General features: G+C 38.8%; 1 long non-coding RNA gene across 1 annotated transcript; it reads right to left on the bottom strand.

Annotated features, from left to right (window-relative positions):
* Positions 1-1,984: 1,984 nt before the first annotated feature.
* Positions 1,985-15,426, bottom strand: LOC138175325 (uncharacterized). The gene is made up of 4 exons (XR_011171971.1): positions 15,105-15,426; positions 13,681-13,755; positions 4,860-5,085; positions 1,985-4,481 (listed from the first exon to the last, which is right to left on the bottom strand). It is a non-coding gene; the product is annotated as an uncharacterized lncRNA (long non-coding RNA).
* Between the last annotated feature and the right edge of the window lie 7,510 nt (positions 15,427-22,936).

Genomic DNA, 22,936 nt, shown 5'->3' on the forward strand with positions numbered 1-22,936 from the left:
GACTACCTTTCCCTTGCCATCATTCCTCATTCTACGTAGGAGGGGCTGCATGGTATATTGGAGCAGCTTCTATAACCCATCTCTCTTTGTCTGGCTCTATGTTTCTACATAACTTTTCCTAGACCTAATTTTATGTAAGCTAGATCTAGTTGTATATAGACTGTCCTCTAGGGAAGAACTATTATCTATGCAAGCTGAGAAGATGGGAGTTCCACACTTAGAGAATATATGCCCTTTCAACTCAATCCTTTTCCTTTAAGTATAGTATGGTCTCTGATTAGTATAAAGATATGTGGCCCCACATTTCTCCAAATGTTTTTTTCCACCAATAATGGGACATTTCCAGTACAGCACTGTTAGCCCTTTCTTCCCAGAAGGTTTGACTCCCAGCAACTATTGAGCTGAAGATGTCAAAGAAAACATTAGAAGAGAAGAAGAGACAATGTCTGTCACCACTGTGGTGCCCTGTGAGCTGTATTTATTTCAGTAAGGTTGGCTTAAGTGGTAACTTCTGACCCATACCTGTGTGACACCAGATCTACCAGAAAGAATTTTGTTTCCATACTTCTACAGTAGAATAGTTAACATAGAATAAAGAGCCAATGGACTGGGACATGCAGATTAAACAATGTTCCCCCAAACCTGCTATCAACTGTAATGTATAATAAGTTTGAAAGATATAGTCCCTTGGTAATTAGCTATCATTTTACTAATTATAGCTAATTAGTAAAAGGATCGTTTGATCACCCCTCCTAAACAAAAGACTCCCTCATGGAACCCACTCTACACTTGTATACCTTTGGAAGAGTGGGTGTTCCTGAAGGTGGAAATGAACTCTGACTGGTTAGCAAATAATGAGAGAGTGAATATTATAATGAGAGGTGGGATAATTCTAATGAGGGTCTGGGGTATGTGACTCTGATCACATAGTCTTGGTCAAAGAGACTTATCTATAGTCATACTGCCTCATCTAGGGGTGATAAAAAGGGCAATCTACATCCCCTCAGACTTGTCTGACTTAAAACACAATGAGTAGAAATTCACCAATTAACCTAAACTAGAATTTCTTTATCTTTTGATCAGATCTAAGTTTTCCTGGTTGGGAAGACTGTCTGAATAATCTACAGGGGTTGAGTTTAGAATGAGAAAATAGAAGGGAAAAAATCCCAAATCTCCCCAATAGTAAGTGGTGATTAATATGAGAGAAATAATCGTTTCTCTCACAGCTGCCTGAGTCACTTAAAGCAGTGTTTAGTTTGGTTCCCCACTACCACTACCATAGAAGGAATAATGGAAGTGGAGGAAGGAAGACTGAGAAAAGACTGTCTCCAATCTGGGAGTGGTAGTAGAGGTACTTGTTCTGAAGTTGAAATAAAAGTGATGGTGGTATGCTCTATTCTATTATATATGTTATTATCTTATCATATCCAAATTTACTTGATAATATCATACTTTTCCTAATCCTACTGCTCTGTTTTGCCTTTGGTCATGATATGATGTCCAAGTGATAGCTAAAGCTAGATCTAAGAGAAGATGGAATGCACTGGGATGGAAGCTATGCCATCGTAGATTATCTTGCATCCCAGTTCCATACAGAGTCTCAGGGAATCCTTGAGGAGAGGTATGGGGTCAGGAGGGAGATTTCTCAGAAAATCTTGCAAAAATTATTACAACCCTATTGGGGAAATTGGGCAAAGTACACTGAGTTCTGAGAGAGAAAAGTCTGTGTCAACACAAATAAGAAAGGAAATATAACAAGGATGAGATAGTCCATAAAAGGAGAGGAAATGCCTGAAACAGAAACAGAATCAAAGAACAGAAGCAATACAGTTCTAAGGGAGAAATGCAACTTTGGCAGAATCTGAGAGGTGACTGGGCTCTTAGAGATCATTTTGTCCAACTCCCTCACGAAATCTGAGGTCCACAAAAACTAGATGTATCACTAACATCACACAGCTCATTAGAATTAGTACTGGGCCTAAAATTCAAATTTCCTAACTCATAATACAATAATCGTTCTTTCATATAACATTGCCCTTTCTAGAAATTGCCTTTTTTTAAACAAATATTCATTTTAAATAAAAGAATAAAATTGCTTTTTAAAATAAATTATAAATAAATACTTTTGGTTTGTTTCTTTTTATATATTGGTCATTTCTGGAAATGCCTTTTCCTCCAAATTTCACTCTCCCCTAAAACAAACAAACAAAAAAAAACAACAATTAAGCAAAAGGAGGAAATAAAAATGATTCACATCTAAAGATCCATTTAACATTCTGGGCCAGTAGTTCCTCGACTCTGCTTAGAGGGGAGAAGAATGTTTCCTTCTCTGATTTCCAGAAGTTATTTTTTTCATGTTTTTTAATTGGATCCTGTTCTTCAAACACCTGGAAAGTGATTTTGCTGGGGAGACAATTTGGCAATCAATATAACCAAAGATGAAAGTTCATTTTTCAAAATTTAAATTGTTTTTAAGTGAAAATCACTATAAATACTTTTCTGGTTGTGTCTTCTCCAAACATGTCAATTTTTACAGGAACATGCCCTCTTTGTCCTGGTAGATATCTTATAGGTTAAATGCATCCAAGAAGTCCTTTCAAATCCTCTTAAGCAGGCTGGCAAAATTACCCATAAAGTCTTAGCTTGGCCACCATCCAGCTGGGAATTGCCCTTATGGTTAGAATACAGGGAGGCACAGAGAAAAATCATAACACAAGTAGATGTGTCATGCAGGGCAAACGAAAGGTTTCCCATTAGTCGGGAATTGAAAGCCTGAACTAAGGGAGGACATCTCTGGGACAAGTAGCAAAGCAGTAGAAAAAGGAAAATTTTATTCCACCCAGTCATTCTGGGTCCTCAACCAAAAGCTTCTTGGGAACTTCTTGAAAAGGGCTCACCCTTTCCATGTGTACCTGCTCATGTAAGTGTTTGTGATGTGGTTAAGAGCAGTTCATTAAATTTTCAGTTCCAAATTCTCTTCCTCCCACCACCCCTTGCCCTGCCCATTGAGAAAGGAAATATGAAGCCTATTAAACATATGAAGTTATGTAAAACTTATTTCTGTATCAGCCATGTTCCAGGGAGAAAAAAAAAAAACAAGAAAAAGAAAAGAAAAAATATGCTTCAATATGTAATGTATCAAATCTCTCTATATCTGTCAGTGGATGGCATTTTTCATTATGAGTCCTTTGGAGTTGTGGTGGATCATTGTATTGATCAGAGTCAGTAAGTCTTTCACAATTGATTATCTTTACAATATTGCTATTATTGTCTAGATTATTCTCCTGATTATGATCACTTTACTTTGCATTGGTTCACAGAAGTCTTCTCAGGTTTTCTGAAACCATCCCCTTCAACAATTCTTATAGCGCAGTAGTATTCCATCACATTCATATATCATAACTTGTTCAGCCAATCCCCAAACGATGGACAATCAATCCCTCAGTTTCCAATTTTTTTGTCACTACAAATTCCCCTCTCCCCTGGTATAAATATTTTTGTACATATGCATCCTTTCCATTTTTCTTTGATCTTCTTGGGCTATAGCCATAGTAGTATAGACTTAGTAGCCATAATACAGGGCAAAAGGATATGCACAGCTTTATAGTCCTTGGGCAAAATTCCAAATTGTTCTCCAGAATTGTTGGACCGGTTCACAACTTGAGCAACACTGCATTAGAGTCCTTATTTTCAACATCTTCTGGGAGCAGTTCAAATTTCCCCAAGTTGTTGCTAATGTGTTTTCATTTCTTCCAAGCTCTGTATTTAAGCCATGCCCTTTCATTGGCTCAAAAATGAAATTCATTCTTTGTTTTCAGATCAGTACAAACCAAGAAAAGGGATATATCTCATGCAGAAACTGACGATTTCCTCTTCCCCACCTCCAACCTTTTCTAGAGAAAATCATAGTAAAATTTCCTTTCTTTATAGCATTGCTGAACCATCCTTGAGTTTGTGAAGTTATATATAACTCTGCATTATTGTCCATTAAAGAGGCAGATTGGTGTGGTAGATAAGAGTACTAGCCTTGGGGTCTGGAAGACCTGGGTTCAGATCCTATCTCTGATACATACAGTGTGACCCCAGGTAAATCACTGAACCTTTGAGTGCTCCCAGGATACTTCCTACCAGCCCCAACTAAAATCCCTTCTTTTACTGGAGGATTTTCCCAACCTTTCTTAATTATAGTATCTTCCCCCTGTTAATTATTTCCTGTTTATCCTGCATATCATTTACATTCTCTAGGTTTGCCTGTTGACTCCCTTATTAAATTGGGAACTCCTTGAGGGCAGGTACTGTCTTTTGCCTCTTTTTGCATCCCCAGAACTTAGCATAGTACCTGGTACATAGGACATACTTAATAAATGTTCATTGATTCATTAATACTACAAGAATAGTTGTTCATCTCCATTGGCAGAGGGAATTTCTTCATTAAAATAGTTCTCATCACCAGTGAAATCATAGGTCCAGGAGTGAGGAGCCTGGGGAAGTAATAATCAAAATTTGTCACATAATTTTTGCAGGGTTGGGAAGGGGATCTGGAGTCTTCTGCATTCCCCAAAAGGCACGTTTGGGAGTTGTGGGCTAATGCTATGTGAATAAGCACATGCTTGGCCTCTGCAGGCCCCTTCTCAAACCTCTGAATTATGTGTGGCCCATCTGGTTATTAGATGTGGTTTATTGCTTTGTTTTCCAAATTTGCTCTCAGCCCAAAGTACAAGTCAGACAGGTGCAGAGGACTTTTTGGTGATCTCTTAAATTGTTTCCCAGAAAGGCAGTGACTCATCACGGGAACCTCTTCTCCCCCACCCCCACCTCTTTTCCTGCTCCACCCCCCTGCCATGAGCCTTGACACATACCACACCGATCTTGACATGGTGCCAACAGTACCAATTAACAGTGGTTTGGCTCTTTCACTGAAGGTAGAATAGATAACTCAAGGCAACCCTGGGACAGGAAAGAATAGGGAATTTTTCTTCAGAAGCACTGGCCTTTGTCTAAAGCTAAAGAGGCGAAAGCCATTTCCCACCATACTTGAAGACTTCCATCCAGGATTCTTTGAAGTTTGGGCCTTGGTCAGGGCTCCTAGAAAAAAAAAAATCCTTTTCCAGTGATTTCTTATTGCCTTTAGGAACAAATATGACCTCCTCAGTTTGACATTCACAAACTGGGTGAACCCAACGCTAATTTTCCAGCCTTATTACACATTCTTCCCCTTTACAATACCATCAGACTGGTTTCCAGTTGAATGGAATAAAAGTTAAAACTTCTCAGGTAACATTCCAGAAATCTGAACAGAAATGTAATAAAGTACCAAAGATTTAGTAACCTGGGCTGGGACTCTTGCCTTACTTGCCTGGTCATAAGTTGAAGTTTTTCTTAAGCTTAGCTAAGTGTAGGAGGGGAAAACACAGACCCTGAAGATTTAACCACAGGCCCAAGTGTTCCAGACTTGTTTCCACTGACCACCATCTGACCTGTACAAATATAAAATTGGAAATCCTGTTGCGCAACTCCAGGCAGGTCACCATGTCCTAAAATCCCCATGACTTCATAAAATATTGTCTGCTTTCATGTCTATATTGATATTGTTAGAACATTTATCTTCTGCTTTCATATCTAAGTTGATACTTATGACATATTTTGTCTGTTTTCATCTCCTCTAGACATGTATCTTCTGCTTTTTGATATAACTGACATTTCATCTGCAAAACGCCAGCAGATTTTTGCAGTTAAGATTGTGCACCTCAGTTCCTAATTAAAGGGAACAGGACAAGACAAAGTGGGGGGGTGAAGGGATGGTCTATTGGATATATAACCAAGTTTTGCATTTTGTATTTTGCCTCTTTTAATAGACTACCTCTACTAGCAAGACTGCCCATCTTGCAAGAAGAAATAATTAAATGAATCCTTCCTGTCTCTACTTGGAGATATCTCTGCTTATTTTATTTTGGGTAAGGATCGTTCTTGTCCCACACACTTATATATGGATAGCACTCCATTCCTGGTCCCTATACCTGTCCCTCATAACTGTGATACACTCCCTTGTTCTACTTCTACCTCTTAGAATCCACTGGGAATTCTTCACCTCAACTCTTGAAGACTTGTTAACTTCTCCCCCACATCCCTTACCAAGCTTCTCATGTTTGCCCTCCAAAACCCTCCTAGTATTTGTTTTTTTTAATTTTATGTTTATTTTTAGTTTACATTATTCATTTAGACAAGATTTTGAGTTACAAATTTTCTCCCCATTTTCCCCCTACCTACCACCCCAAAACAGTGATCCCACTGAATATCCCCTTCCCCAATCTGCTCTTTCCTATAGCTTCCCCCATATCCCTTCTGACTTTCCAGTAGGGCATGGTGGATCTCTATGTCCCAGTGCCTGTATATTTTATTTCTCAGTTGCATGTAAAGTAATAATAATAATACTTATTATTATTATAATTATTATATATATATTAAGTATTTGATATTAAAACTTTGAATTCCAGATTCTTTTCCTTCCTCCTTTACTGGGAAGATAATCAATTCAATATAGGTTGTACATGTGTAGCTATGCAAAACATTTTTATAGTGGATATATCATGGAAGACTGACTCTATTTCCCTCCATCCTATCCCACCCCACATTTGTTCTATTGTCTACTTTGATCGTGTCCCTTTTCAAAAGTGGGTGCTTCCAACTTCCCTCCCCCCCAAACTGCCCTCCCTTTCATCATCCCCCTTCTCATCCCCTTCCCCCCTCCCCCCTCCCCCCCCCCCCCCCCCCTCTCCTGCAGGGTGAGATACCTTATTTAGTGTGTATGTCATTCCCTCCCTAAGCCAAATTCAATGAGAGTAAGGTTGACCCATTCCCTTTTGCCTTCCTGTTCTTCACCTCCATTGTAATTGTTTTCCCTTGCCTCTTCTATATGAGATAATTTACCCCATTCTGTCTCTCCCCATCTCCTCTCATTATATTCCTCTCTCACCTCTCAATTTCACCTTTTAATTCCTTTATCCCTTCCTATTCAATTGGTCCTGTGCCCTCTGTCTATGTATACCTGTGCACACACACATATATATATACACACGCATATGTGTATTCATATGCCCATATACCCTCCTATATAAATATATATACATATATGCATATATACATTTGTATTCCCTTCAACTATTTTCATACTGAGAAAAGTTTCATAAGTTACAATTATCGTTTTCCATGTAGGAATGTAAATAGTTAAACTTTGATAAATTCCTTATGATTTCTTTTCCCTGTTTACCTTCTCATGCCTCTCTTGCTTCTTGTATCTGAATGTCAAATTTTCTATTCAACTCTGTTTTTTTCATCAAGAATGCTTGAAAGTAGGGCGAGTGTTGGCCTCAGCGTCAGGAGACCTGGGATCGGTTCTGGCCTCAGATACTCGGCACCCACCCAAAAATAACTGGCCGTGTAACCTTGAGCAAGTTACTTAATCCCAATTGCTTTAAAAAAAAAAAAAAGAATGCTTGAAAGTCCTGTGTTCCACTGAATAACTCGGTTTTGCTGGGTAGGTGATTCTTGGTTTTAATCCCAGCTCCTTTGACCTCTGGAATATCATATTCCAAACCCTTCAATCCCTCAGTGTAGAAGCTGCCAGATCCTGTGTTATCCTGATTGTGTTTCCACAATATTCAAATTGTTTCTTCCTGGCTACTTGTAATATTTTCTCCTTGATCTGGAAACTCCAGAACCTGGCTATAATATTCCTAGGAGTTTCTTTTTGGAATCTTTTTTAGGAGGTGATCAGTGGACTCTTTCAACCTCTATTTTGCCCTCTGGTTCTAAAACATCAGGGCAATTTTCCTTGAGAATTTCTTGAAGGATGATTTCTAGGTTCTTTTGTTTTTTATGATGGCTTTCAGGTAGTCCAATAATTTTAAAATTATGTCTCCTGGATCTATTTTCCAGGTCGGTGGTTTTTCCAATGAAATGTTTCACATTGCCTTTTATTTTTTTCATTTGTTTGAATCTGTTTAATAGTATCTTGATTTCACATAAAGTCACTAGCTTTCATTTGTTCCAATCTAATTCTGAAGGAATGATTCTCTTCAGTGAGCTTTTGAGATTCTTTTTCCATCTGAAAAAATCAACTTTTTAAAGCATTCTTCTCCTCATTGCCTTTTTGAGCCTCTTTTGTCATTTGAGTAAGTCTATTTTTTAAGGTGTTATGTTCTTCAGTCAGACTCTGATTTCATAATTTTCTTGCATCATTCTCATTTCTCTTCCCAATTTTTCCTCTACTTCTCTTCTGGTTTTCAAAATCCCTCTTAAGCTCCTCTATGGCTTTTAACCAGCTCATAGTTTTCTTGGAAGCTTTTGTTGCAGGAGTTCTAACTTCATTGTCTTCCTCCTGTTCCATGCTTTGAACCTTTTTGCCCCCCAAAAAGAATCTAAGGTTCGACTGCTGTGCGTGCTTTGCTTCCTTTGCTTGCTCATGTTGCCACTCAATTACTTGACTTTTGAGCTTTTTGCCACAGTAGAACTCTGAGAACTCTGCTACCAGAGAGGGGAGCTTTGTCCCAGTCACTGGGGTTTTTTCAGCTGCCGGAGGTATTAGTTGGTTGCCCTCTCTGAAGTCTCCACAAGCTCTGACAAAGTGCTCATGCACCCCAGGACCTCCAGCCTAGACAGTGATTCAGATCCAAGCAGGTTAAAGCAAGAAAGATTACCCCTCAGAATGGTTGTTTGGTCCCCCTACAATCTGCAGGCCAAGAGCTCTGAAGCATCCATGTGGTTGGTGGTGGTTGCACAGCAGCCACGCTTTAGCAGCTTCTCCCTCCCGAGGGCAAAGTCTGGACTGCACTCCCAGATTCCCAGTTCCCAACATCCACACTGCACTGACCTCTCACTTTGTCTTTAGCATCTATGGGTTGATAATTCTCGAAACTGCCACAGCTTCTGGTGCCTGGTTGTGGCCGCCCTGAGTCTAAAACCTCTGGCTCACACAGGGCTGGGCTCGGCTCACAGAGTGCTGTGCTGGCCATCCTTCTTGCCGACCTGCCAGACTGTCTTCAGTGGGAAGTTAGCTTCTCTTTGTCATTTTGTGGGTTCTGTAGCTCCAAAGTTTGTTTAGAGTAATTTTCAACATGAATTGGAGGAGGTGGAAGCAGGAGCCCCACAGAAGTCCTATTTCTATTCCCTTTGTATTTGTTTTATATATCCCTCTATAGATATAATTCTCTTTCTAGAGGCCAGCCTCACCTCCCAGTTTTGGTCAACCTGTGGAAAAGGTTTTACATGTATGTATGTTGAATCCCCAACAGACTGTGAGCTTCTCTTGGGCAAAGACTGTTTCATTTTTGCCTTTGTATCTCCAATGTCCAGTAAAATGCCTGGGACAAAACAGGACCTTTATAAATACTTGTTGCTTGTGTGATTTTCCTCTGTCTTCCTATCCTGGATTGCATTGCAACATGAGACCAAATAGGAGCTAGCTCACTAAGCCCTATCTTAGGAGCATCTTTAGATTATAAGACCCCCAAGGGTATCTCATTCATCTGCTTCTTTAGTCAAACTGGACCCTTAACATGACTTCTTGCCTTTGCAATGGCAGTCTTCTACCTCTAGAATGTTATCTCCTTACCTCTGTCTCATAGAGGCCCAATTGTACTCAAAGATTCATCTCAGATCCCCTTACCTGCTAGTGCCCTAAACTACTTTGTATTTTTATATTTGTATACATTTGTATTTGTATAATGTGTATATATTTGTATTTGTATAATTTGTATTGTATTTGTATGTGTGTATTTTTGTATTTGTATCATATTTGTGCAATTTGTATGTGCATATTTTTGTATTTGTATCATATTTGTATAATTTGTATATATTTGTATTGTATTTGTATAATGTGGATATTTTTATATTTGTATCATATTTGTGTAATTTGTATAAATTTATGCTGTATATATTTTTACTCTTTATTTTCAATTAACAAAAAAAATCTATTTTCTCTCTTCCCATGGTGAGGAGATGGGGGGGGGGGGGAAGGTGGAAAACAAACAAACTCTATAACAAATATGTATAGTTAGGCAAAATAAATTCCCTTGTATTGTTCCTGTTAAAAAAAATATGTCTCATTTTCTACCTTGAGTCCATTTTTTCTCTGTCAGGAAGTAGGTAATATTCTTCACGAGCAGTTCTCTAAAATAATGATCGGTCATTGCACTGATCAGTTCTTTAGTCTTTCAAAGTTGATTGTTTTCGTTGTTGTTTTGTTGTTCAGTCATTTCAATCATGTTGAACTCTTCGTGACCCCATTTAGGGTTTTCTTGGTGAAAACACTGGAGTGGTTTGCCATTTCCTTCTCCAGATCATTTTACAGATAAAGAAACTGAGGCAAATGTAACTTGTCACAGCTAATAAGTGTCTGAGGCCAGATTTGAAGCCAGATCTTACTGACTCCAGGTCCAGTGTGCTATTCACTGCACCATCTATCTACCAATTGATTTGATTTTTACAACATTATTATTATTATATAAACTCTTCTGGTTCTGCTCCCCTCACTCTATATCAGTTTATGTTGTTGTATACATGGGTGAACCTGGGTACGTCACTTAACTTTTGTTGGCCTCAGTTTCCTCCACTGTAAGATGTAGATAATAAAAGCATCTACCTCCCAGGGTTGGTGTGAGGATCCCATGAAATAGTAATTGTAGTAACTGTGCTTAGCACAGTGCCTGGCATATAGTAAGCATTATATAAGTATTAGATGTTATTATTATTTCATGTACTTGTTTCTCCCATTAGTATTAAAGCTGCTTATGAGTAGGGATTGTTTCGCTCTTTGTAACTGTATCCCCAGCTCCTAGCAAAGTGCTTGGCAAGTAGGTACTTAACAAACGTTTGTTATTTGCTTGATTTAGAAAACATGCAGGCAACATCATGCATGTACTAATGGGATCAGATAAATGGTTTAGGTTGATAAGCACAAGGACTGTTTGAGAGTATTCTGTGTGGATGCTTTTGTAGATCAATGCCCCTTTTGCCTCCTGATAATGCCAGGGCCCTTTGACATAGTAGATACACAGTAAAACTAGTGTTAAAGGGTCTTACTACACAGAAGATCCAGGTTTACTTTGAGATATTTCTCTTTTCTCTGTACTCCTACCTGGAAAATTTGGGCAAGTCACTTTGGGACACAGGCCTGTATATAGATAACCAACTCCTCTTGTAAACATGCAGTTCACTGGAATTAAACAAGGAAACTTTTATGGAAAGATCAAAGGAAACGTAATAGAACCCCAAACTGAAGTCTTGAAAAACAGACACACCCTCCAATAAGCAACCCTTTCCAAAAGATCCATGTGGTTGATTAGTCACTTATAGTCCCAAATAAGCAAATTTCCCTCCCTCTTCTCCGCGCAGGGGTCCCAGGCCTGGCTCCTTCTGAATGCCTGAAGCTTCTCCAAGCTGAGAGTGCCAAGCATTGCTTTCAGGCAAAGCCAAAAACCTGCTATGGAGTCTATCTCTTTTATTGGGCAGTCTTTGCCACACAGAGGGGAAGACTTCCAGATCTTTCTTTTGTGTTTTAGAGCTTTAGGAATGCAGAGAAATATAAAGTGGGGGGAGAGGAGGGAGGGAAAGAAAGGGAGGGGGTAAGGACGTGAGAGAAAAAGTAGAAGAGAGAAAGGGGGGAAGGGAGGGAAAGGGGAGAAGAAGAGAGGAAAGGAGATGAACCCCTAGTTTCTAGAACAGCGCCTTCAATATAGTAGGTACTTGATAAATTTATTGATTTTAATTTTAATTAAAAAAACAAACTTTATTAATCCCTTTTGTTTTTAAACCATATTATTTCTAGATATACCCTACTCCCCTCAAAATTGAATCTTCCCCCATAATCAAGAAAAAAATTAACAACTGAAAACAACTGAAGCAGCGATTAATGAATGCTATGTATGCACCATTCTGTCCTTGTCTCCTGTCTCTCTCTGAAGAGGAAGGAGTATGTTCCATTTTCCATTTTCTGGGACCATTACAGTTTTTCAATTATTCAAAATTCATCTTCTTTTTACCTGTCTTTTCATTTACATTGCTGTCATCATTTTTGTTCTGGGTATTTCACTGTTCATACAAATCTTCCCTGTGTTTCCCCCCTCCCCTTGCCAAATTTTTTATATTTATCCTTTCTCACTGCATGAAAACTGAGGGAGTTTAATTCACCTGAGAATTCACTATATAAATTATCTACTCTCTATCTCTATGTAATAGGATATTATTATAAGGAATGTGTTGATCAGTTGTGCTGATCTTTTTTCTCTCTTTGAAAAAATGCTATTTGTTATTTGGGATGGCTCTTCAGGAGGGGGAGGGGGAAGAATAACTGATAATGTAAGAATCCAAAGACATCAATAAATACTCATTTTTGAAAGAGTATTATTGAAAAGAAAAATAAAAATGAGCATTTTAGAGACATATGCGAAAACTTGCATGAACTGATGCAGAGTGAAGTGAGCAGAGTCATCACAATAACTATAATACCATAAATAAAGTGAGCTCAAAATCAAAGTTGAACTCTCAGTGATTATAAAGAGAAACCTTAGTTTTCAAGAACAAATGATGAAACTCATCTCCTTCCTTTCAATAGAGGGGTGGAGGCCAACAGGTCTAGGATATTGCTTAGAGTTTCCGGTGCTCACTGGGCCATTTAGTTCTATTGAATGGTTTTTCATTGTTATGAAGAAGAGGGGTGAGGTGACTTATTTTAGAGGGGAGGGGAATTGTTTTATTGTTATGAGGTGGAGGGGGGAGAAATGGGGCTTATTTTAATGGGGAGGGGCAACACATACAAAAATAACTATAATGTAAAAACAAAAGGCATCAGTAAAATAAAAAGTTAACTATAGAATTACTGGCCTGCTTTCCACTGGCACCCCCTCCCCTTTTCCTCCAAAGAAAAGCAAAACTTGATCCCTTTTGTAAAGGAAACTACACATTGGCTATTTAACTCCCATTTTTTGAAGGTGGGTTTGCAGGTAGAATAGATTATCTAGTTATACTTTCTATTGGTCACTCTTTCCCTTTCCCTTTCCCTGAGGTCAGGAAAGGCAAGGCCAGGTCTTCAGGCATTGAGGAATTGGTGTTGTTTGTTCTTGTAATATGTCGGAGCAGTAGAGGAAGATAAAATTGTCTACTATCCAATTCTTATAATTATATCTATATTCAAGCCACTCTTTACTCTCCACAACCGGTAGTCGTGCTATGTCCCAAACATGATCTGCAGTTATTTTCTCACTTTTTCTGGCCTCTGGTTGATTGACAAATTATTGAACTGATTGGGAAACTGACAAGCTCTGATTAAGTTCCTCCTCCACATGTCTATCTTGGATTCTGTGGCTTCCTTTTCTGACTTCTCACACCTCCCACAGTCTCTGGATGTTGCAAAACATTTTTTACCACTGGGGTATTTTTTATTCTTTGGTTATACCATTTAATTTTAGTAACTTGAAAAATTCACTTCCCATCATAGGAGGAGTCCTTCAACTCTAAGCATGACCACAAGTTTCACTTTCTCTTGACAAAAGGCCTTCATGCCCTAGTCCCAAGAAAATCTTTGCCTGAGGCAAAATACATTCTAATAGCACCATGTTTGGGGGACCCATCCCCACACTACTTGACCCATACTTACATTTCAGTATCCCTCTTCAAGATAGTTACCTGAATACATGAAAGATCTGTGATTTTCTCAATTTGAGGAAATCCAGTGGGAAATTCCAAGTCTTAGGGAGTTACCTAAGGCACATAGAAATTAAGTGACTTGCTCATGGTCACATAGATAAAAAGTGTGGGGGTGAGGGGAGGTGTAGAATAAAAATTCTCAGCCTCTTTTATACTTCTATAGAGTTTGACAGCACTGAAAAAGCCTACAGTTAAACTAGGTATTGCTAATGTATAGAATAAAAGATATCTTACAGCTTTTAGATAAAACAAAGTTGTATGATACTTGCTTGTATAATTTCTAACAATCTACTATCCATTCATATGGAAGAGTTTACCGATCTAGTGGTTTGCCTCTGAATAAATCTTTTAATTTAATGTGCAAAACAAAGCCAATGCAACTAAAATTAGAAGGGAAATGGGTAACTGGGAAAAAAAAATCTTCGGAGCAAGTTTGTCTGACAAAGATCTATATCCAAGATATGTAAGGAACAGATACAAATTTATATGATGAGAGTCTTCAACATTTATAATAATGTCTTCCAATAGATTAAAAACCATAGGATGTGAACATGCATTTTTCAAAGGAAGAAGTGCATGAATAATTAGGGAAAATGTCAATTAAAGCAACTCTAAGATTCCACCTCCCATCTATCAGATTAGTGAAGATGACAAGAGAACTCTTGGAGGGGCTACAGAAAAATATCTATGAATTGGTCCAGCCATTCTAGAAAGTATTTTGGAACTATGTCCAAGAAGTCACTAAATTTTGCCTACCTTTGGACCCAGTAAAACCACTACTAGGCATATGTAAACCAAGGAAAGAAAAAGATCCATATGTACAAAATATTTATAGCAGCCCTTTTCATAGTAGCAAACACCCTGGGAAATAAGGGGATGAACATTTATTGAAGAATTGATGAACAAAGTCTGGTCTGTGAATATAATAGAATATTATTGTACCAACATAAATGACAAAATAGTTTCATATGAAACTGGGAAGACCTCTATAAGTGATGCAGGGTGAAGTGAGTAGACCTACAAGAATTTATTTATTGTGAGGATTTTCTTTCTCTTTTAAGAGATTGTTCAGTTGGGGGGAAGAAATGAGAAGGGGGAAAGGATAAATTATTATTAATCAGAAAAAAAAATAAAGTTTCAAATTAAAAAAAATTTTAATGTACAGTTCTGTAGATTCATTAGTCTCCCAGACTTCTAAATTTCATCTTTCCTATACTATGCCTCCTAGCCTTTCATTCTGTTTCCCCCAGGTAATTAAAAAAAAATTGTTCTGTTTTTACCTACTAAGGGAGTCTTCCTATCCAGAACAGACTTGGAATCTGAGACAGGTGTCTCCCATGTGGCCACAAATTAATAAATAAAGGAAGGAAATAGATCTCAGCCCTGCTGTAGGAAAACCTTACCGGTTATTTCTTTGGCAAGAGATCTGAATCCAGGCCGCCCAGCCATGATTTAGTCACTAGGCTATGACTGCTTTCAGAAGATTATGAACTCTAAACCAAGAAGTTCAGTCCTAACATGGGCTCTCTCAGAAGCCAGCCAGGACACCAGTTTCCCGCTGCATTACTCCCAGTGCCTCCTGGCTCCTCTTAGCCAAGGGCGATCCTCCACTCTCATTCAGTTCCTCCCCGAGTAACAACTCAAGGGGACGCTTGCTCCCAATTGTAGGCTTTAGGACACAGCTGTTGAGGAGCCTGGCCTTGCAGCGATTCTAGCAGCTGGCATTTTTATTGCTTCCAGCCTGGTGACTCATCGTCTTTAATAATAACAATACTTAGGCCTTTTACAGAGTCAAAGCACTTTCAAGATACTCAGTAGCACAACACAGGAAGCCCTCAGTTTTCTGACCTCCCACCAACTTTTGAGTCTTCCTTTCTGGTACTTTTCTTTCACCACCAGCAAGACATTTGTAGATTAATAGATTCAGAATGAATAGGTTCCAGTTTACCAGGGGCAAATAGGGACATATGGCTTTTACAACAAAATGGAATTATTTTTATTTTGTTTTTATTTTTTGAGAAAGAACTCACAGTTTATGGTATAATGGAATATTTGTACTTTTTCTCATTAGAACAGATTATAAATGGAGTGTATAATTGGGGGGTGGGGAAGAGGGCAAGGAAGAAGTAGCTTATAATTTCTTCTAAGTAAGGAATTTACATAGAAGAAACTTCCTCCACAGATGCTGCCTGGCAGAGATTTATTGCAAATTATTTATTTATTTAATTTTATTTTTAAGTTATGGGATAAAACAAGCATTTCCATAACACAGTATAATAAAAAAGATGATTGCACGTTAAAACTGCAAATTTAGTGATTTATCACATTAGAATCGCCTTGGACACTGAGAGTATGTGACCCTATAGTCAGTAAATATCAAAGGCAAGTCTTAAATTCAAATCTTCTGATTCCAACACCAATCTTTCATTATGCCAGACTCTTAAATAATGATTTTCAAGTTATTAAAAAATAGATAATAAAGATGTGAGTCCAGGGGTACAAAAGTATTAACACTACAACTCTGTGTAAACTTCATGGAGTTGTCTTGCTGGCATCTGCTGATTGGTGGTGGTGGGTGTGGAAGACCCTACAATCAGAAGAAAATTCCTTTTGATCTTGTTTGGAAGAATTCACAAGAAAGAGAATGGGTAAAGAAGCCCACCTTGATGTCCATCCTTCATCTTAATGCCACACAGATTTTCTATAATTAAGTATCTGTCCTATTAGGCTTCTCCCTAGAAAGACTCTGATAGTTACCTTGCAGCGACTGCTGGAGTGATAGGTTAGGCTTATTTTCTGTAGAAAGATTTTTGCAGACCGAGTGATGATTGGTGAGACTTCATATCCATTTGTTTCCTACCTCCAAATTGGGAAGTAAACCATCCCAGTAACTAAGCAACTGTCCCCAGATTATTTTTCTCTCACTCCTCATACAATAATAGTGTTTCTGCTTATGTTGTAATATGAAAATTATAAAGGATCTTAATCATTAAAAATCTATTTCATATAATTTATTATATGATTAAATTGGTATATTCATATATAAAAAATACATGGCTTTTGTGTTTAATATAATATTCATTTTAGAATATGTCCCTCTACCTTACCTCCCCAGTAGACCTTCCTTCCTTCCCCTTGCTTTGAACCCATGTTAAGTCAATCAATTCATCAACTATTATGTACTAGGTGCTGGAGCTGGGGGGTTCAGAGACAAAAATGGAAGAGTCCTTATGCTCCAAAAATTTATGTGCTTCTAAAAATAGTGTCTAGAAATTGGAACTGAGCAAAGAAAGTTACTAAAATACCCACGTCCTTCCACCCAAACTTTCTACTAGAAAGCACGTAATCCCAAGGAAGTCAAAGACAAAAATAAAAGCATCATGTGCACCAAAATATTTTAAACAGCCCTTTTTGGGGTAACAAAGAACTGGAAACAAAGCGGATGCCTTAATTGAGGAATAACTTTAAAAAAATGTGGTATATGTCTAGCACCCTTCTCTGGACTCACTCTCACAATTCCCACCATCACTGGTAGGTTGAGTCCCCAGAGGGTGACTGAATACCATTTCCTGAAGAGTTCTAAGGGTAACTCTGAGAGGTTGGGATTTCTCATACTGCTGTTCCTAAGCCCCCATTGGGCATGTTGCTTCTAATCAATTGACCAGATTTTTTCCCCCAATATGTTAGTTAGTTTTACTGAACTTTTTCTCTTTCTGTTTTTAAATTATTATAAGGGATGGTTCTCTGGAAGATACAATGGGAAAATATCAATGATGTAAAAGCAAAGGCTATCAATTAAAAAAAAAAAAGAAGCCAGGCTCATGTATAACATAGTACTTGCAAGTGCTGAAAGGATCAGGGGAAGTGGAGATGAGGTGTTGTTGTTGAACAAGTAATTATTGAAGAGGAAAGGGCCAATAGAGAATGGGAGAAGGGGAAATGGCAGAGGTGAGGGGAGACCTAAAGATTGACATGAGTTTCTTTCTCCTGTAGTTCTTGATTTATATAATTTGTCCCACATATTTAACCATCATGAGTACTGTAGGCAAGTCTTAGGCAATGTGATTTGAAGGATGCTCTCAAAATGTCTTCACTACTGGCCTGTGTACATAATAAAATAATATTATATTTAATAATATAATATATAATATATGCATAAAATATTAAAAAATAATTTTGAAAATAAAATAATATTAATTTAATGCCACCATAACATTAAATATAACTTCTCTCAAATCAGCTACAAAGGAACTATGAAGGAAGATGCTATCTGCCTCCAGAAAAAGAACCAATAAATAAAAGTATATATAGTATGGTTTTTATGCACACACACACAAATACATATTTGTGTCTAATGGTAGCCTTCTCTAGGTCAAGGTGGGGAGAAAGGGAGAAAAAACAAAGTGCACAGCAGAAAACGAAAGAAGACTTGGAAGGAAGCGCGAAAAAAGCAAAGCAGCTTTGAAAATGGTGTGTTGTACTTATTACATAGTTTTTTTTCCAAAAAGTAAATAGTGAGAAATGCAAACTCATGACTTTATATTGAATTCTTTTTTTGTGTTGTGCTGTGTACATGGAAATGTTCTCTTTTTGTCTTTATGGATTTAAGTTCAAAGAGAATTTCAAAATATTTTTAAAATTAAAATGAAAAAAATCCCTACTCTGAGAGATAACATGGTCGGGAAGATGGAGAGTAGTCCCTGCACTTAGGAAGACCTACCTGGGTTATACCTCTAAGGCATAATAATACAGCAGCTAGAATTTATAAAGCACTCAGAGGTTTGCAAATAGCTTTGTACAGTTATTCCCTCTACATCAGGGCTTAGATATATCAATGGTTAGCATAAGAAATTAAATGGTAATGTTGGGGGAATTTTGTGGAAGCCACAGACAATGTGTGAAGGCATACAGATGACACAGAAAAAGTTTAAGAACTCAGAAATGAATAAAATATATGTATAGTATTGTATAATAACAGCATAATTTATCTTTTAATACCGTAATAATTCAGACTTCTTCTTTGGTATGAAGGGAGGGCCAAAAGAATTTTATGCAGATTTTCTAGATTGTGGGGATGCTATGGTCCTAACCTACTGGATGTGCAAGGGATAACTGTATATGTTAATCACCTTGACCCTCCAACAACCCTATGAACTAAGCACTATTACTCCCATTTTACAGATGAAGAAATTGTCCAAAGTTGGATTTAATCTCAGGTCTTTCTAAGTGCAGCACTAACTTCACTGTGCCACCCAACTGCCTGCCTGATATTGGCTGTGTAACCCTTGACTAGGACCTTTTTAAACTCTTGGGGATCTGGGCAACTCTGAAAGACTGTAAGTTACAGAGCCACACTGATCTGCCTTGGCAGAAGAAGTTCCTCGCTGGGCGTTCCCTACATCTTGGTCCACAACACAAAAAAGAAAGTCACTATTTTGAGTTTAGGTGTTCTCTGCAAAAGGCTTCCTGTTAAAATGTCCATATATTCACTGGGAAGAGAAGAAGAATGAAAGAAGTCAGTCATCTCCCAGCAACACTCATTGACAGGTTAGTCTGAGTTAATTAATTGGAATAACTATCTAGTCTCTAATATCTTTTTTAACAAGAATAATTTCACCAGAGACGATATATGGCTTCAGATCAGAGAACTCAACATTTGCAGAAAGATAAAAATGTCTAGTAATGGTACTGATAATAACAATAGCTAATGTTTGTATAGAGGGCAGCTAGATGGTACAGTGGATAGGGTGCTGACTGCGAATTGGAAGACCTGAGTTCTGATCCAGCTTCAGATTCTTACAAGCTGTGTGGCCCTGCACAAGTCACTTAACCTTGTTTGCCTCAGTTTCCTTGTCTATACAATGAGATAGAGAAGGAAATAGCAAACCACTCCAATATCTTTGCCAATTAAACCCCAAATGGGGTCACCAAGAGTCAGACATGACTGAAATGATTGCACAATAGCATGCACAGATGGTGAGCTTCAGAGGTGAGTTTTGAACCAAGGACCTGATTCCAGGGCCAGTGTCTCTTTCATTGTACCATGCTACCTCCCAAGGTTTTCACAGATTGAGATGGCATGGTTATTTAGGTTGTGATCTGAAACATCAGAGAGTCTCCTCACATTCATGAGATTATTAAAGCCTTCAGTTGAATGCGAATGAGAAGTCCAAGAACAGGGACTTTATGGGACTAGAACCAGGGAAAGGCAAATTGAGTGCTCAAAAGTGATGTCCAGAAAGGTCTGGAGGGTGGGATGGTCTTCAGGAAAAGCAAGTCAGATCACAAGTCAGAGATTCAGGGGTGGAAGGGACTTTAGAAGGCTAGTCTAGTCCAACTCCTTACTTTACAACTGCTGAAGCCCAAGAGGGGTTTGGGCTTTGTGAAATGCTTAAGCCCTTTACAGGGTTGAAGCCCAAAGGCAAATAGGAGTTAAGTAGTAGAGCTGCCTTTTCCCTCCAAACCAAGCCCTTTTCCCACTCTATCCACCCTTCATTAGTGTGCCTAGGGGCGAGTGAGAGTAAAGTGAAGGCATCAGGTTCCTAGAAGAGGAGATTTGCTATGGGATAAACAGTTAATGCTGAAGACAAACTTTATTCCATTCACCCTTTTGCCTAGGAACAGTCCAATCCCACCCTGCTCCCCACCCCCTTGATTCTCAGGGTTACATCACTGGGCAAATATCATAAGGAGAGAAGGAGATTGCACTCAGGTACCAGGGCCATGAAATAGCTAGCTTGGAGTCACTCTGTCTTGGAACCAGTCAGCTGTCAACCTCCCCACCTGCTGGAGGGTTGAAAAACATGGGTCACATCCTTCTCTTGTTGACTCCCACACATGATTCAGTCTTCCCAGGCAACTCCTACTGACATCTACACTAGCTTAAAGGAGAGAATCAGGTTTGGTGGGTTTGGGCTCTTTCATGTGAGGAGAGCTTTTGTTGCAGTCCCCTTTGGGGAAGAAAGAAAACACCCAACCCTCTTACTTTTCCATTAAATTAGAGAGTGCTTGCTGCACTGTAAAACTCTCTTGAGATTTATCATGACTCCATCATGGGTTTTGGTAGAGGCATGTCTGAATGTGCATGAGATATGGGTGTGTGTCCAGCTGAGATGTTTAAGGTCCTGGAGGACTGAGATTAGACTCTAGCCCTCATGCAAGGGCATCAAACACCTGGAATGAATTCCAATGTGGGGGAATTTGGGGAAAGATAGAAATAGGTGGAAAAGTCCAACCATCATCCTTCTTCCTAACCATGGGTGGTAGACCATTTGAACATAAGAATTTTCAGTCTGGGCAGGTTTGCAATACTTGCCCCACTTTCGACAGACTTGGAAGTGGCTGGCAAAAGGACTGCATCTGTAATAGGGAAGTGAGCCATAGCAAACTTTAGAAAATATTGGAAACCATCTATGTTATTGGGAGGCCACTGGAAAGATTGTGAGCCTGTGGGAACGATGGATACACCAGGAGTAAAAGACCATCCCACAGCTGCATTCAAATCAGATTCTTTCATTCTTTTTTTGTTGATTTTTTTTCTTTTGGAGGGGGAAAAGCAAGGAAATTTGGGTTGACTTGCCCAAGGTCACATAGCTAGTTAAGTGTTATGTGTCTGAGGCTGGATTTGAACTCAGGTCCTCCTGACTCCAGGGCCAGTGCTCTATTCACTGCACCACCTAGTGGTCCCCTCTTTCATTCTTTTAATCAACTAAGTGAGAGGCAACTTGGTTCAGTGGCTAGACAGCCAGGCTCAGAACCAGGAAGTTGTAAGTTCAGTTCCCTCTAACACCTACTGGCTCTGTGACTTTGGCCAAGTCTCTTTACTTCTCAGGGTTCTATGTAGCTTTCTAATCATAAAGTGAAGAGAAGGTATTAACTTGCAGTGGTAAAGGGAGTTTCCTTACCTGGGAGTTCCCTCCAGTTATGAAATTACAGATCTAATCCCTGGGTTTATGAAAACTGGGCATTTACTTTACAACATTGTATTAGGCTAGAAGTAGAAAAATGAATGAGACACATTTCCTGCTATTAAATAGCTTGTTATCTAGTAATCTGGACAGAGAGGTGGCACAGTGGATAGAACAGTGGCCTGGAGTTGGGAAGATCTGAGTTCAAATGCAGCCTTAGACATTTACTAACTGTGTGATCCTGGGCAGGTCATTTAACCCTTTTTACATCAGTTTCCTTATCTATGAAATGATCTGGAGAAGCAAATGGCAAACCACTCCATTATTTTTGCCAAGAAAACCCTAAATGGGGTCAACAAGAGTCAGAAACAACTACTGAAATGACCGAAGAACAACAACTATTTAGTAATCATTTGGCATAGAGGAAAAAAGCATTAACTCAGGAATCAGAGGACTTGGGTTCAAATCCCACCTCTGACAAATCCTATCTCTACCTGTGTGACCCAAGTTGTCACCACTTCCCTGGGCTTCAGTCTCCTCATCTGTGAAATAAGGGGTTATACCAGATAGCCTTTAAGGTTCCTAACTCTCCCTGGTGTTAGTGGGACTAAGAGTATAAATAAAGGGTCAGCAAAATATAGCCCGAGGGCCAGATCCAGCCAGGCTGCCTATTTCTGTACACCTCAGTACTTAATAACAGTTTTTACATTTTAAAATAAAACTTTATTATATTTAAAAATGTAAAAACCAGGGGCGGCCAGGTAGCACAGTGAGTAAGAGCACCGGCCCCAGTGTTGGGATGACCTGGGATCAAATCCAGGCTCAGATACTTAGCACTATACCCAGAAATAACTGGCCGTGTAACCATGAGCAAGTCACTTAACCCCAATTGCTTAAAAAAAATGTAAAAACCATTCTCAGTTTCCCTCTGTACAAAAACAGGCAGCATTTGGCCCTTAGGAGTAATTTGCCATCCTCCTGATAAACCACTAAATTGTCTAGTACAAAGTGAGAAATGCCCTCATGATTAAATACTCTAGATGCTGCAGATGGGAGACTGCCAGACCTGGAGTCAGGAAGACTCCTCTTCCTGAGTTCAAATCTGGCCCCCGTGGGGCGGCTAAGTGTCACAGGGAATAGAGCACTGACTCTGGAGTCAGGAGGACCTGAGTTCAAATCTGGCCTCAGACACTTAACACAAAAAAATAGCTGAGTGACCTTGGGCAAGTCACTTAACTGCAATTGCCCTGCCTTCCCCCCTCCAAAAATCAAAAAGAAAAAAGAAAGAAATCTGGCCCCAGACACTTAACTAGCTGTATGACCCTGGG

Source organism: Petaurus breviceps, unplaced genomic scaffold (genome assembly GCF_028583685.1).
Source record: "Petaurus breviceps papuanus isolate PSGF00001 unplaced genomic scaffold, PetGlider_PUasm1.0 77, whole genome shotgun sequence".
NCBI classification, from domain to species: Eukaryota; Metazoa; Chordata; class Mammalia; order Diprotodontia; family Petauridae; genus Petaurus; species Petaurus breviceps.